Raw genomic sequence first — 16,694 nt, 5'->3', positions numbered from 1 at the left:
GAACAAGTCAGCAGAAAAAGAAGTCAAAATACAAGAAGAAACAGACAGAACCCGAGGCACCTTTGCTTTCATTCTTCGCAGACTCCACCGCAGCATCTCTCTGTTTCTCCGTCTCCACAACCCGGGCGCGAAGGGCTTTCTCCTCCTTTTGGTGCAACTGGCGCTCCGTCTCCAACTCAGCCTGGAGAAGATCAAGATCGGCTTTCAGAGCGTCTACCTCCGAAGACAACTTCCTCTCATTTTCAGATGAGAAAAAGAAGCCAGAATGATCACGAGAAAAAGACTGAGCAGAAAGAGGCAAAGAGAAACGGGGCGTAAGGATAGAAGAAAAACAAGCATGCAAAAGAAAGGTGGCAGAAAAATTTACCTGGAGCTTTTCACCAAAAGAAGTCGCGAGTGTCGACAAGCTCCCCCAGGCTGCGGTCAGCTCCGATAACCGATGAGTGGCATCGAATTGTTGCACCACATCATCGGACAGAGAAGGGCCGCCGGGGGCAAAAGAAGGGGAAAGAGAAGCCGGCTGGGGCGAAGCAGGAGCGACCAGAGCAACCTCCAGGGAAGCCGGAGCCAAATCCCCAGAAGAACCCGGCGCGACGGCCACAGTTACCTCCGGAGCGACCAAGCCCGCAACTCCGCCAGGAAGCTCTGAAGCCCCCACCGCGACTTCATCAACAGAATGATGTGAGTCTCGAGGCTCAGAACTCGTTGGCACAGCAGGAAGCAGAGAAGAAGTCGGTGGAGAAGTTAGAGAAGACGAAGCGCTGAAAAGTGATAAAAAGAAGCACCAATAAGAACCAGAGGAAGGAAGATAAAAGACAAAAAGACGAAGCAAGAATCTACTCACCCGACTACTTTTTTCCTTGCGAAGCCAAGAGAAGGCCTCGCAGGGGGAACCACGACGGCAAAGACGTCCCCGTCACCCAACGACGGGAGCGGGACAGCCGACAACGGAGCCACAGAAGAAGCCGGAGCCAGAGCCGTGGAAGAACTCCGCACCAGAGGAGCAATACGGCTCGGGGCGGAAGAAACTAAAGAACTCGACCCTGGAGCTTCGGAAGAAGTCGGCGTGAGAGCATCGGAAAAACTCACACCCGACCTCCGATTACTTCAAAAAAGTTCAAGACTAAGATTAAAAACAAAGAGGAAAAATTCAATGTGACAAGAATATGAAAAACAACTCACCGCCGCGTGATAAGAGGAACTTCATCATCCTCTTCTTCCTCAGCCAGCGAAACCAGAGCACCCGCTGAAAAAGAGATGAAAAGTACTCGGTTCAAGAGAGAGACATGAAAATAAAAGAACAAAGAAGTACTAAATGTGCTCACCTAAGAGCATGCTAGCAACAACTGGAGTACCTGAAGGAGTACTTGGTTTACGAGGCTTCTTGGAGACAGGCAAGCCAGATGAAGACCCGTCCATCCGCCCCCTCTTCGGGACGCTGCGAGGTCCACGAGGGACTAGACGAGGGACATACTCTTCATATAAATCATCAGACCCGAAAGATACCCCAGGAAGGGCTGTAAAAGTTTGGGACTTACTAATTACAGAAGTACCGGCTGGATGATCCCCAGCCTCCGCCACAGCAGGGAGAACATCAAGGCGGATCGGATCGACAAAGTTCCGACCAAGCACCTACAAAGAAAAGACAAAACACCAAGACAAAGAAGAACTAAGCAAGAACGGACGCAGGAAGAGTACACAAAGAACTCAAATAAAAAGAAAAAAGGAGGATAGACAACTCACAGCTGGTGGCGGGTTGTTGGCCGAGTACTCAAGGACGGCAGGAGGAATGACGCTCACTCCTTTCAGCATTTTCTGGAGACGCTCGAGTACCTCCTCACCGGTCAGCTCAAGAGCTGGGACCATGCGCGAAGAATCCTCAGCCCCAGAATACTCAAAGCCGAGATGTCCTCGCTCTTTCAAGGGCTGAACCCGACGACGAAGAAAACTTGAGACAATACCAAAGCCGGTCAATCCTTGCTGTTTCAGCGTACTAATCCTATCAAGGAGAGGTTGGATCGCCTAAATTTCAGCAGGAGACTCAAGCTTTTTGTCCCACCGGTCGTTCGCCACAGGACCGGATCCGGAGTGGACAACAAGAGAAGGGATCAAATTGGCAGCATGGAACCACTCGGCGCGCCAATCCTTGACAGAATCGACCAGGTCATAATCAAAAAACTTGATTTTGAGACCCTGGTGAAACTGAATCCCGCAACCGCCAAGGACACTGGTTTCCTCGCGGCGGGGTTGAGGTTTCAGGCGAAAGAAAAAATGAAAAAGAGATAGAGAAGGAGGAATCCCAAGGAAAGCTTCACAAAGATGGACAAAAACAGAAAGATGGAGAACGGCATTGGGGGTTAGATGGTTCAAACTAACCCCGAAATACCCAAGAAACTGATGAAGGAAGGCAGAAGCAGGGAGACAGAGGCCAGCGCGGACAAAAGAGACAAAAAGGACAATCTCACCAGGACCCAGGGCCAGAACCCGATGCTCGCCCGGAACTCTCCATTCAGCGATGACTTTGTCCTGGATCAAGCCATCACTAACGAGCTCACGCAGCTGGTCTTCGCTAGTTGTTGGAGCCGGCCAAACCTTCTGAGCTGCCCTCATGGCCACGAACTCCTGGTTTTCGATCAAAGAAAGCGACGACTCCTCGTCCACAAAGGTCGCCTGAGATTTGCTTGCGGTTTTCTTCTTTCCCATGAATTGGCGGAAGCAACAAAGGCGCTAAGAAGGATGGAGCAAGAATGGTGGTGCTCGGGCGATAACGACAATGACGGCGGCGGTTTTCTGAGAACTAGGGTTTAAAGGAAAAAGCTGGGTGACAAGGGAAAGAAGATAAAGGGTCTTTAAATAGATTTCTCAGTGATACAAACGGCCCATAAGGCCCGTTAAAGCACATCATGGGAGAACAACGGTCCATTTACCGACGCAGCTAAAACGACGGAGGGCACGAATCCACACAACAGTACGAATCAACGGGCAGATTTCAGACTTATCCGCGCAGCAACACAGCAGGGTTATCAGATAACCACAGGAACAACTCGTTGAACCAAGAAGAAAGAAAGGGCTACCTCACGAGTAACAAAAGAACCCGGTTATGTAAGAAAGAACTCGGTAGTCTCATGAACGACAGGGATCACAACAGAAGAGTCAAAGACAACTCAAAATACAAGATTCATTACATTACAAGCAACTTCAAAAATAGAAGATTACAAACCCTACAAGACCCAACGAACTCGGCACTACGAAAAGCAAAGTAGCAAAGAGGAACACGGACACGACTAGGCTCTGGAACGACTACGTGTCCCAAATTACTACTCGGAAGGACAGACCGCCATCAGCTACACTGTTTTCTTCAAAGGACGAACGCAGTGCATCCAAGGCGGAAATCGGTAGCACGGTAGGGCAACATGGAGCAGAGAAGGCCGGTGGGCATCTGTCTACCCAAGATCGATGTGATGCTGGATATGGTGTTGATCTGCACCGGACGGTCTCAAGACAGGCGACGAGGGTCAACCCAGAGCTGCCGGATGAAGGAACGAAGCCCACATCACAAGACTTCCTCCAACTACCACCACATACATCCTGGCACAATGCTGCCGCGGGACTAGCCTACCTCTAATCCCTATCACAAGACTTCCTCCAACTACGACAAGACACACAGGAACTACAAAATACGCCCGGGGGCTGCTCAACTTCACAAACTACCATGTTCACAACCAGGAAGGTTTCAACAGAATGTCCAATGGATGAAAACAAGCACTCCGGGACGGTATTTATAGGCCAAAGGATCGGCGCACATGGACCAGGAGCACCAACGAAATAAGCCCAACAAAGGACATAGTGAAGAGACAGGACTCAATAATGGATGACTCAGGCGAGAAGAAACAGTACTCGAAGACGGGCATATTCGGAAGAATATACTAGCACAGTACAACCCGTGGAAAAAAAAGGCATTTACGCTCAACCACCACAATACGACTACATCTGGCAACGGCAGACTATCAAAGAATACGCCAAGACCTCACATCCGAGTTCTTCCTGAAACAAAAAGAACCCGGATATAAGCTCAGAGGCTACATGCCACGAAACTACTCGGATAACGAAATAATCCAAGTCTCGGGGACTACTTCAGAACACAAATTCTTCAAACAACATAAAAGATCAAGACCCTCCAACTTTTTGTTCCAAACAGTAAGAGGATCGGGGGCTACACTCGGTGAGTGCACTTTTTCCTCGAAAAAGCGCACGTCACCAAAAGATTTCCTCAACACAGACCACTTCAAGACATTACGACAAAAAGAACCCGGAACGATCCATATTCGAGTTCTTTTTAAAACTTCAACGAACAATCAGAGCAACTTCAAGACAAGATCCTCCAGCTCCTTGTTCCAAATAGCAAGAGGCTCGGGGGCTACAACTAGATGGATGTATTTTTTCTTAAAAAAGCACTCGCGATTCAAAGATCCCAAGAAGCGCTACAAGGTTTCACTCCAGAAAGCACTCGGATGACATTTTGTTCCTACTCAACAAGACTTGAAGGAGCAGAGCGAGACTTTCAGAGCTCAACCATGAAGTGCTCGGGGGCTTGTCGATGTGGGACCCATAGGATACCCCGCAAAGGACAGAGAAGATCTAGTCCAACTAGGATTCTTCCCCTGTAATCTTAGTAGTATAACTATTAAGCAATCCTACTAGGATATCTCATTATAAACCGACTAGGACTCTGGCCTCCTGACTATATAAAGGAGGGCAGGGCTCCTAAGACAACAACAATTGTACAACACAACACTGGACAATCAATCCAACGCAAAGGCTAAGGCCGACTGGACGTAAGGTTATTACTCGATCTACGATCGAGGGCCTGAACCAGGATAAATCGACTGTGTCTTGCGTTAACCATCGAGTTCAGCATACGCCGAAGCCCGAACATACTGCCTCGGGTACCCCCGTGGCAGGCTATCGGTGGTAAAACATCGACAGGTGCGTCCGGTCGATCTGTCTGGAGCATCCAGTCACCCCAAGTTGTGCCTAGTGAAGGGATATAACGGCTCTATTTTGGCGGGGCTTCTATTTAAGCCCCATGGCTGGCTCTAACTCACTCTCTTGGCCATTTGCATTGACATAGCAATCTTGTGAGCTTAGCCAAAGCTCTCACACTCATCTCCATCATAGATTCAACATCTTTGTAAGTTTGGGTGTGAATCCAAGTGCATTGCTTGAGTGTTTGTACCTAGAGGCACTTGGTGTTCATGTTTCGCTGCGGGATTCTCTTGTTACTCTTGGTGGTTGCCATCACCTAGATGGCTTGGAGTAGCGAGGATCGTCAAGTGGAGGTTGGTGGTTGTCTTCGGCTTTGATCGTGGTGATTGTGAGGGGTTCTTGATCTTTTCCCGGCGGAGAGACAAAAAGTACTCTAGTGATTTGCTCGTGGCTTGTGTGATCCTCATCTTGTGTTAGTTGTGCGGCACCCTATTGAGGGTTTGACGTGTGATGCCAATTAGCACGTGAACCTCCAAGTGAGTGAATCACCATAACGAGGACTAGCTTGCCGGCAAGCAAGTGAACCTCGGTAAAAAATCATGGTGTCGTCATTTGATTCTGAGGTGATTGGTATTCATCCTTGTGATTGATAGGTTCACTCTTCGACACAGCGGTATAACTATCTTGCTCTCTCTCTCTTTATAATACCGCAAACTAGTTGTTAAGCTCTTTAGTGTAGCTAGTTGTGAGAGCTTGTTAGTTTGGTTAGTGTGGCTCTTTAGTTAGCATTTGAGAGCGCATTAACTTAGTATAGTGATGTAGCTATTGTGTGGATAGAAACCATATAAACTAGAATTGTTGTAGGTGGCTTACAATTTTAGTAGGCTAGCGCAACACTTGCTTCGCCTTATAATTATCTAACCGATTTGTTAAGTGTTATTGTAGAAATTTTTAATAGGTTATTCACCCCCTCTCTAGCCATTAAGATCTTTCAAGGCCGCTAGGTCAAGATTCGCCGTTGGGCCACCGTGTTTTGCTGGGCCACGCACTTCTATTATGGAATGGGACACGGACTGTGTTTCCCAGGCCAGGCCAAATGTACAGTAAACACTGATTTTATGTTTTATCCTTTTCAGAAGCACATTTTGATGAATTTGTTTTTGATGTTTCATCTCTACTTAAATTTGAACCAACGGAATAATTTATTTAGAGAGTAGATAAGTACACAGTGATGCTTCTGAATAAGCATTATTTCAAGAATTTTTTCACGTTTTCGCTACAAAGAAGGTGATGATTATCTTCTAATTAAATTCGAACCAACGAAAGGATTTAATTTGAAGAGCAATTATATTTATTCAATAAATTATGATTATGTTTATTCTCTAATTAAATTGAAACCAATAGGAAAATTTAAATTGAGGAGTAGTCCAATTTATTTTAAGTTAAATTATGATATTGTTATTTTCTGACCAACGTTGTTGATAATAATATTGTAAGTTGATTAATGAGTTTTTCCATGTATTAATTCCATTTCTGCACAACAGTGATATAGAATTAATGTAAAAGAATATTGTATTTATGATATTGCTATTTTTTTACGAAAGTTGATGAAAGCAATATTATAATTTTTTATTTATGAGTTTGAGTTTGAAGTTTAAATCTCTAATAAATTTTACACCAACGTGGTTAATTTTTTAGAGAGTAGATAAGGACCAAGAAATGCTCCTGAACTAATAGAATATATTTTATTCTCATGTTTCTATTGCAATGATGTTGATTATCTTCTAATTAAATTCGAAACAACACGAGAATTTAATTTTGAAGAGTAGTTATAAGTCTTTCAAGTTAAGTTATGAGTTTTATGCATTAATTCTATTTTTGCCCAACAGTGATGTAGAATTGATGCAGAAGCACCTTGTATGTTTTAATTTTAACCGATGAGATCACTCGGCTGCATGTCAACGGGCTGCAATGCTGGGCTATGTGAATGAAAAGACTTGAGTTAAACTAGTTTTGGCATGTTTTTTTAGTTTTTTAATTTTCTGATTAAAATAGAACCAATGAGAAAATTTTAATTAAAAAATAAAGTATAAGTGAATGTTTCAGTCGTCATGACTAAGTTTTCGTTACAGTAAATAGTATATATTTTTTCCATCATCATGATAAGAGTTGCAATAAGTAACATATATGTCCAATTTGACCAACGTTGGATTAAGCATGCGTGTTTGTATATAGATTTATCCCGTATAGCAAGAGAAGTTGGGGTAGCTCTTATGCTATCCTAGTATTGACCATGGCACAATAGAAAAGCACCATCATGGTCAATACTAACCAAAGGATAAGAAAAGCGTGCAAGCGTAACTTATAAAAGTACTGCTAATAAAAGACCTCGTTGAGTTCTTGAAGTGGAATGAGGAAAGTGTACTCCTATACGAATCAAGAAATAACTTTGTTTGCATGACATAATCATGTGAATGAAGTAAGTCATAAGTGTCTTCTCGTTCACAGGTTTTTCAAATAGTTCTCAAAATTATGACAGTAAAGTTTATGCCATATTTCGAGAAGGGATTGTGAGAGCAATTAAGAGTGAGATAAAGATCAATTAAGAAAGATACTCTTCATTAAGAGTGAGATAAAGATCAATTAAGAAGGATACTCTTCATTAAGAGTGAGATAAAGATCAATTAAGAAAGATACTCTTCATTAAGAATGAGATAAAGATTAATTAAGATGAATGTGACTATCGGAGGAGTACAACGGTCACAACAATAATACTCCTAACAATGATACCCCTAAGTAGAAAAATAGCTAAATTCCTGGACTTTTTACAGTTTTGATAGGAAGATAGCGTAGTCAGCCAGAATTCATACTGGACGAGCCTCAAAGATATTAAGGCGGTACTTAAAGCGCCATATAAGATTTTAAGAGATTAAACCCAAATAAGAAATTTGAAGATACACTATCTTTATAGAAGATGGGATAATCTAGAGGAGCATGGTATGTGGAGATATGTAGAGACCTAAGACTTAAAGAGAAGAGGGATTGCGTGTCCACTCTAGTGATTCAAGAGCAACAAATTTTTCAATACCTATTGATGTTGTATGACTTACACAACACCTGTTGTTAGCTCTTAGAAATGATGAGTAATGTAAATAAAGATCTTGTGATATTAATCAATTGTCTCTTGGCAATAAAGAGCAACAATAGGCCCATATGAAAGTGCCAGTAGCTGAGACCCCAGAAGGTCTCAAAGAATTAGTAAACTAGTTTTTTGATGACTATAAAGTCTATATTAGTGAAGAAATTTAAATAGAGGGTGATCCCACCTCATTTGAAAAAGTCATGAGAATCATTTACTCGTCTAAATGGCAAAAAGCTATGGAAGCTGAAATGAATCCGATTAATATCAACGATGTTAGGGACTTAGAAGAAATTCCTAATGGAGCCAAAACAGTAGACTGTGAATGGGTCTACAAGACAAAATGTGACTCCAAAGGGAATATGAAAAAAATATAAAGCACGACTTGTAGCAAAAGGCTTTACGCAAAGAGAATGAATAGATTACAATGAGAATTTTTTTTCAGTCTCATGTAAGGATTCTTTTAGAATCATAATGGCATTAGTGGCACATTACGATTTAGAGTTCGATCAGATGGATATAAAGACGACATTTCTCAACGGGGATTTGTATGAAAAACGTTTACATGGCACAACCCAAAAGTTTTGTCGTGGAAGCAAAAGAACGTATGGGACACTGCATGTAGAAGTCCATTTATGGGTTAAAACAAGTCTCTAGACAGTAGTATTTGAAGTTGATGAAACAATAAGAAAGTTTGAGTTTAAAGAGAATGAGGAGGACAATAGCGCTTATGCAAAAGTTCAAGAATGGAAAATTTATTTTTCACATCCTGTGTATAGATGACATCCTACTCACTAGTAGTGATGTTAATCTACCATTGGAGAAGAAGTTCTTGTCCTTAAGTTTCAATATGAATGATCTTGGTGAAGGGTCATTGGTTCTAGAAATTAAAATTCACCGAGATAGAAAAAAAGGGTATTAGGCCTATAGCATAGGCATACCTAGAAAAGATTCTAAAGTAATAAAGTATGCATGCGAGTAAACCTACGTCTGCTCCTATATCCAGGGGTAATAGATTTGGGAACTTTTAGTGTTCCAATAACCGATATGAGACACGAGGTTCACCGCGGCCGCCAGTTCCCACCGACATCGTAACCCTAGTCCAATCGAGAGGGCGCGCTGTGAGCGACGGAAAGCTCTACCGCTTTCGCCGCCGTCACTGGACCGTGCCTCCACTGCGCTTTTGACACCGCCGCCGGAATCCACTGCTACCCTACACCAACACCCGCGTCATTAACACCTACGTCATGGCTTCCTCCTCCGATCAAGCCCACTGATGGTCTGCCTCTCTACATCTCTCTCTCTCTCTCTCTCTCTCTCTCTCTCTCTCTCTCTCTCTCTCTCTCTCTAGGACGAACTACTTGTTTATCCCGAATAGAAGAGAAAAACCACACTGATTTACGCCTTGATGATCCTAGAAATCTATCACGTCGATGTCCCGCTCCGCCGCCATCTCCGCAGCACACCACCAATGTCGGCCTCGACAAACAGCAGAGCTGAGGTGTGACTTTGACTTGGCACGGCCGCACAGAGCTGCAGGAGGTGTGTGGGGTGGGATCGGACTCAGGGCACGTAGAATCGTCCAAACAAGTGGGGGCCCTCGCTTCGCTTTGTTGCTCTTTTTTATATGTGTAATGTGTTTTTGGGCAGCTGCTGCAGCAGCTACAGCTGTAGGCTGGCCGGGACGGTTTCTCCAGCATGGCGCGCGCTGGGTCGATCCCGTGGTGCGGGGGAGGTTGGAGATGAGGAGCGGGCGGTGGGGATCTGTCGGCCGCAACCATGGCGTGCGGTTTTTTAATGGCGGCGCAGTGCGCCGGGCGTCTATGTGGGGAAGGTGGGTGGGTGGCGCGAGGGTGGGGTCGCGAGGCGGCGGGTGGTGGCGAACACCATTGCTGATCCGTTCCGGTTGGATTTCGGGGAATTTCTGCTGTTTGTTTATGGGCGCTGGATAGGCATCCAGTTTTAGGTGGTAGATAGGCAGATCCTTAGGATGGTGATTGCTATTGAAGTATTCAGGAATGCATGAATCGCATATTAAGCATCTCAAAAGTTCCCAAGATTTTTTTTCAAAACTATAGTGTTTTTTAACTTGCCAAAAAGTATCATGAGGAATAAATAAGACCATCTCAACAGCTTTCAATAATTCACTCTTCAAATATATAAGATAATTTTACATCAGAAATTCTATACTATTTTCTAAATTATCATAACCACTTTTATATATTCTTTGTCTCTTGTACATTTACATATTATTTATTCTTTCCCACACCTTTCCACTTTAGATTCGAAGACAGATACGCGCGTGTGCCAAAAGATTGGGATGTAAGATTGAGAACTCTTAGAGATGTGTTTTTTCTATTCTTGCCAAAAAATTATAGATTAGGAGGTTTTATTGAAAACTCTTGGAAATGCTCAGATTCTAATGAGCTGCCTCGAGAATTGCTGAATTGATCAAGTGATTGATATCTGTTATATGGCAACAGTTATAAGTATATTAGTATACTCACTCTGTTTAAAATACAGGTTGTCTATAAGCAATTTTAGATTCAAATGAGTTTGTCAAAAGACTATCCTTCATCACTACTCCGTAATTAGTTAGTTCCGTTGTTACCTTGTTTAATTTTTTAACAAGACATAGTTTAAAAAAAGCATGCACGCATGCCATTGATTTTGGTTACCAATTTACATTGAGTCGTTTTGGACAGGATGATATTCAAAAGACATGTATGCGTGAGGTTTAAAACATACACATGCATGAATAAGGTTGCGTATTTAAAGTACCTTAGAGAATATATCAGCCTGTTCGGCTGGTGCTGATATGATCGTATACGATCGTGGATTATTACTGCTGACTGGTTTAGTGTAAGAGAAAAATACTGTTCTAACTGAAAATTTACGATCGTTTACGACCAAGCAAACAGGCTGATAAACGGTGCACTGGCGTACCGGCCGTAGACTCCCATTATATTCTCCCCGATAATAGTATGAAATGACCCGCACGGCCACACATCATGTTTTTTTTCGAGTGATGACCGTATGGTAGAACATGTTCTTCCGAGCGGAAGGCTCGTGTTGTCAATCTTCATGATGCGGACGAAACCACACTAAACGTCCTTGTCGGATTAGTCTGTCCGCTTGGTTTTAGATAGGGCTTTTTACCGGACCTCCCGATGGCTCGGGAGCTTTTGGGTTTTGACGTCACGCTTAACTCGCGGTGGAGAAAATTCGTTGGAAGCAGCCAGTACTACAGCAAGGTTTGAAGAACAACTCCAGAGATAATCAGATAACTCTCGTTGAACATGTCGCGGCTAGGAAAAACTCAGCATCTTCTTTCTCCAAAAAAGAATTAAAAAAATTGCAACTGGCATAGCTATCGTCTTCTACTGCCAAATTTGTCGCCGTGATTGCACATGAAAACTGGGAACGATCTATCTGTCGCCTTCACGGGACGAAACCTAAACCGTGCGCCCTGTGACCTCTGACCTGTGCCAAGACGGACGGAGAGAACACTGGCATTCGACTTCCACCTGTAGCGCGCACGCGACCGTTGGCGTTAATTCCACTTCTCAAGAAACGTCATCTCCTCAGCATGTGTATACAAATTTATCTGATACAGTTCTTACTTATGTATATCGGATCTGATCTGAATTTCTGGTTTCAGAACGATACAAGCGCAAAGCACTCAAGTTATTATTACTTTAGGCATCTTCAGAAATCAGGAATTTTGTATGCACGACTTTGGCCATGACGCGCTATCGCCCTGGATCTCTCACATCCTGCTCTTCTTCAGCAGGGCCGAGCTCTTTGGCCTTGGCCCTCAGCTCGTGCTTCTTGATCTTCCCCGTGGCCGTCTTGGGCAGCGGCCCGAAGATCACCGACTTGGGCACCCAGTACCCCGGCATCCTCTCCCGGCAGAACCGCATGATGTCGTTGGCCAGCGCCGCCTCGTCCGATCCGTCAGCTGCTCCGTCCTTGAGCGTCACGAACGCGCACGGCGACTCGCCCCACCGCTCGTCGGCCCTGGCGACCACCGAGGCCTCGAGCACCGCCGGGTGCGTGCACACCACCTTCTCCACCTCCAGGCTGCTGATGTTCTCCCCGCCGGAGATGATCACGTCCTTCATCCGGTCCCTCACCTCGATGTACCCGTCGGGGTGCTTCACGCCGAGGTCGCCCGAGTGGTACCACCCGCCCGCGAACGCCTCCGCGTTCGCCTTGGGGTTCTTGAGGTACCCCTTCATCACGGCGTTGCCCCGCAGCACGATCTCGCCGTACGACTTGCCGTCGGCCGGGACGGGCGCCATCGTCTTCGGGTCCACCACGTCCAGGCCCTCCATCGCGATGTACCTGATCCCCTGCCGGCAGTGCAGGCGGGACTGCTCCTCCAGCGGCAGCTCGTCCCACTCGGGCTTCCACGCGCACACCGTCGACGGGCCGTAGGTCTCTGACAGGCCGTACGTGTGCGTCACGCGGAAGCCGCGGATGGACAGCGCAGCCAGCAGGGATGGCGTCGGGGCGGCTCCGGCCACATTGACATTGACGACGCGGGGCAGCGGCAGGAAGGTCTCGCTCGCCGGAGCGTTGATCAGGTTGTTGAGGACGACAGGTGCGGCACAGAAGTGTGTCACTCCTTGCTTGGTAATGCCTTCGTATATAGCTTTTGTGCTGACCTGCAAAGTGCAAAATGGCGTTTCAGACATCAGAATCACCAGAGCTCAAATGAATTGTATGCAAAGTTTTCTTGTTTTTTCACCAAATAATTGAGTATATGTAGCTAAAATTAAATGTACCCTGCATAATTGAGTCATACATACATCTAGGACCAAGATGTCCTCCAGGACATATGGTTAACATACCTGGCGAAGACATACGCTTGTTCCACAGAACGCAGCCAGCGCCCAAGTATAACACCAACCATTACAATGGAACATGGGCAGAGTCCACAAATAGATAGCCCCTTCAGGCATTCCCCACACAATGGCGACACTGAGTGCCATGAGATAAGCACCACGGTGATGCAACACGACGCCTTTCGGGCTGGAAGTAGTCCCGGAAGTGTATCCTAGGGCGATGCTCTGCCATTCATCCTTCGGTGGCTTCCAATTGAACTCCGGGTCACCAGTTTTCAGAAACTCCTTCATACTCTATAGCTCCCTTTCCTAGAGCATACTGTAGAGACTTTGGATCACAGGTTGGGTCACCGAATACAATCAAGATTGGAGGCCTGAAAGCCGATGCCTTCTTCTCGGCAATTATCTTTAGCGATTCTTCGGCTAGGGTGAAGAATTCTTGGTCTACCATCACAACTTCTGCCACAGAGTGTTCAAGGAGGAATGCTATTGTCTCAGCGTTTAACCGAATATTGACGCAGTTCACAACAGCTCCTGACATTGGGACACCAAAGTGAGCTTCATAGACAGCTGGGACATTAGGGGCTATCACAGCAACCTAAGGAAACCAAAACAAATCAGTCCATATCAGTCAAGCAAAATTTGTTTAATAAAAAAATGTTTCTTTCTTTAAAAATATAAAAAGGCACTGGAATACGTAAGTACCCTAGGAACCACATAACCAGAGTGTTTATTAGTAGCTAAATGGGTCACCCAGTTAATTTTATCAAAATTGGTTTTGTCGTAAATGTGCAGCGGCCACACAAAATAATATAAAAAAGGGCGTACCCAGTGCAGAGAGCTCCCTGCTCTGTGCAATGCGATGAGACCGCGACTCGAACCCGGAACCTTCCTGGTCACAGGCGGTAAGACTCTACCACTTGCACCTAGGCTCCACCCTTCACACAAAATAATATATACATCCGTAAAAATATATAGGCCGTCATTCGACATTTTTTTATTCTTTGCGAGGAATCAGGAATGCCTTTTTTTCTGCTACAAGGCTAGATGTGTTTTATTTCGTAGTTGTAAGTCTCACAGAGTGACAGAGACAGAGTCCAGTGTCATGCACAAGACAAGAATAAGATAAGCTTATCTTATTTTGACTAGAAACATTAGGATTGCCATATTTCATTTTGCTGAGCAAAGCAACTAGAGTAACATCAGTTCAGGCACCTTCTAAAAGTAAGGGGTATACCACAATTTACTAGTTGGCGAAAAAAGATGCAACATTCTGCAGCCACTTGCTACTGATCTGGACTAGACAATTCCAATGAATCCTGCCTACGAAAACAATCTATCTGGAATAGGTAATCCAACATAAATAGCACCTTATCAAAATAACATAAATATATCAAGCCTGTCACTTAACTGCAGCCGTCTTCAGACAGGGAAGAACCCCTGCTTATACTAGATAACAAAAGGTAACTACTACATAGCAGAAGAGCAGGGAAACCTAACGCGGCATGATCATAACACTAATGCCTATTAAGATGCAACACGTAGGAATTGGCTGCAAATTAGGGTCATATATACAGCAATCAGAAAACTACTTTTTTTAAAGAAAAATAAAGCACTGAATAAATAAGAGAACATGGGATAACTATTAATTACACATAACACACCAGTTTTTTTTTCTAATTTTTTAAAGTACAGGGAAGGCTCACTGACACCCTTCCCGACCCAGAGCGGGAGTATATATCCACCTTGCAAAGGTAGCAATCAGGAAAATGGCCTCCTGATTGTTGCAAACGGCTCATCTTGCATGTAAAATGCTACTGAAATTCTAATCACTGTACACCCAGGTCCCCGTCCAAATCTCCATGGCAGCATAATTGAAAATTAAGCTTTTTACTCTATTATTAGTGCAACTCATATAATTAAAAAGTACCCAAAAAATCCGACACAGTCCGCAAGCGTCGACCTTAACAAATTACTACTGTATATAAAAAATGGAGAAAATAGAAACCATATAAGGAAGTTGAGTAAATTCACCGTGCTTCCGTGGCCGACGGATCGGCGCGCGAGGGCGGATGCGAGGCTGCGGCAGCGGCGATAGGTGTCGGCCCAGGTGTAGCGCACGGGGCCGTGCACGACGGACGCCCTACCCGGCTGCGCCAGCGCCGCGCGCTCGAGGAACCAGAGCGGCGTGAGCGCCGTGTAGTTGGCGTCGTTCCGCGGCAGATCATCGATGTCCCGCTCCGGCGCCGCGGACCCGCTCACCGGTCCCATGGAGCCCATCCTCTCTCGCCAAGATTGTGACCAAGCGGGGCACACTAGAGAGTACCAACCAGTCAGTGTCGAAAGTGTGCTGAGAGAGAGAGGAGGAGGAGGATGAGACGAGGCGACGCCGCCCGGCGAGCTCCCTGCCATTTATAGCTCCGAATAAGTGAGGTCTTGCGCTGCGCCGTGCGGGCGACTTGTACGCCAGAACGGCCGTCCGATCAGAAACGGCTGGCCTGGATCGGTCCAGCGCGGGAGGCGGCGGACTTCCAATTGGACTTGGCCTTCGCAACCACTCCACGGGTCCAGCGGAATGGACCGGACGAGCTTTACGTGGGGACGGGCACGTGCACCGGCGTACGTGTGTCGCCCTCTGTGGCGGTGGGCCCATGGGCTGTTGAGGCTGGTCCATGTGGCCCACATAGGTCACTACTATTTCTCGATTTCATTTTTTCCCTCAGTCGACCGAATGCTAGTACCCTGAAACTTTGTAAAATGTGGCCGAATGCTAGTATTCTGAAAGCGAGGCATCAAATTTGCAAGCGCTCCATCGAAATCGGGCAGACGACCTAGCACCAGCGGCTCCTAGTCTCCAAACCCTTTAAAGGCCCCAATGCTAGAGCAGCAGCTAGAAGCTGCAAGATGAGTAGATGACTGTGTCGACTTTTGTCTTCGTTTCCGTGCCAGCTGATGCATGATAGCTGACAATCCCTGATGAAGTGGATGCCTTTGATGATCTGGTGCCATCCTCGTGTGATGTAAGGGATGATGCAAGCGGCGGCATCTGTCGTGGCTCAATGCATCGGTCGAATGCGTGTACTTCCTCCGTCCAAAAAAAAATCATCGTTTTGTGTCGACCAAACTTTTTAAAATTTAGCTAAATTATTTAAAACGTGAGTAGTATTTATATCTTTAAATAAATTTATTATAGTAATTTTAGTATTTTTATCAATGATACTAATTATGAACTATAAATTTTAATGTTTTATAGATATGTTTTTTTTATCAAAGTTAAAATAATTGACTCGTCGGAAGGTGAGAATAACACTCGTTATGGGAGTGAGAAGTGTGTAACATGTTTTAGTTAGTGTTAGCTTTCGCGTAAAATGAAGTGAACTAGTGAATCTGCTCGGGCGCAAAAATGAAGTGCGCAAACAAACAGATGGTTTGCGACCGATTCAGTAACTGAATTGTAGTCGACGCGCAGTTCAGCATTCTTGATTCAGTCTGGCGCCAAAATCCGTAAGGATATCTGAAAAAAAAATTGATCATATCCTCACACCTAACGAAATAAAGTAGAATTGAATCCAATGCCTTCCGTGTTGGCTTATCTAGCACCGACCAGTGGAATTTATGAGAGCTAAAGGTTGGGGATTTTTTTCCAACGCCTACATAGCAGTGGCGTAGCCCACAGGGTACGCCGGGTATACACCGGCATACCCTGCAAATCTGGTGAG

The 16,694-nt window shown here is 45.1% G+C and overlaps 1 pseudogene; it reads right to left on the bottom strand.

Moving 5' to 3' along the window:
* Positions 1 to 11,719: 11,719 nt before the first annotated feature.
* LOC136500373 (acetate--CoA ligase CCL3-like) lies at positions 11,720 to 15,370 on the bottom strand (annotated as a pseudogene).
* Between the last annotated feature and the right edge of the window lie 1,324 nt (positions 15,371 to 16,694).

Source organism: Miscanthus floridulus, chromosome 1 (assembly GCF_019320115.1).
Source record: "Miscanthus floridulus cultivar M001 chromosome 1, ASM1932011v1, whole genome shotgun sequence".
In the NCBI taxonomy this organism is placed as follows: domain Eukaryota; kingdom Viridiplantae; phylum Streptophyta; class Magnoliopsida; order Poales; family Poaceae; genus Miscanthus; species Miscanthus floridulus.
The sequence above is the reverse complement of the archived record's forward strand: the minus strand, read 5'-3'. Positions and strand labels throughout refer to the sequence as shown.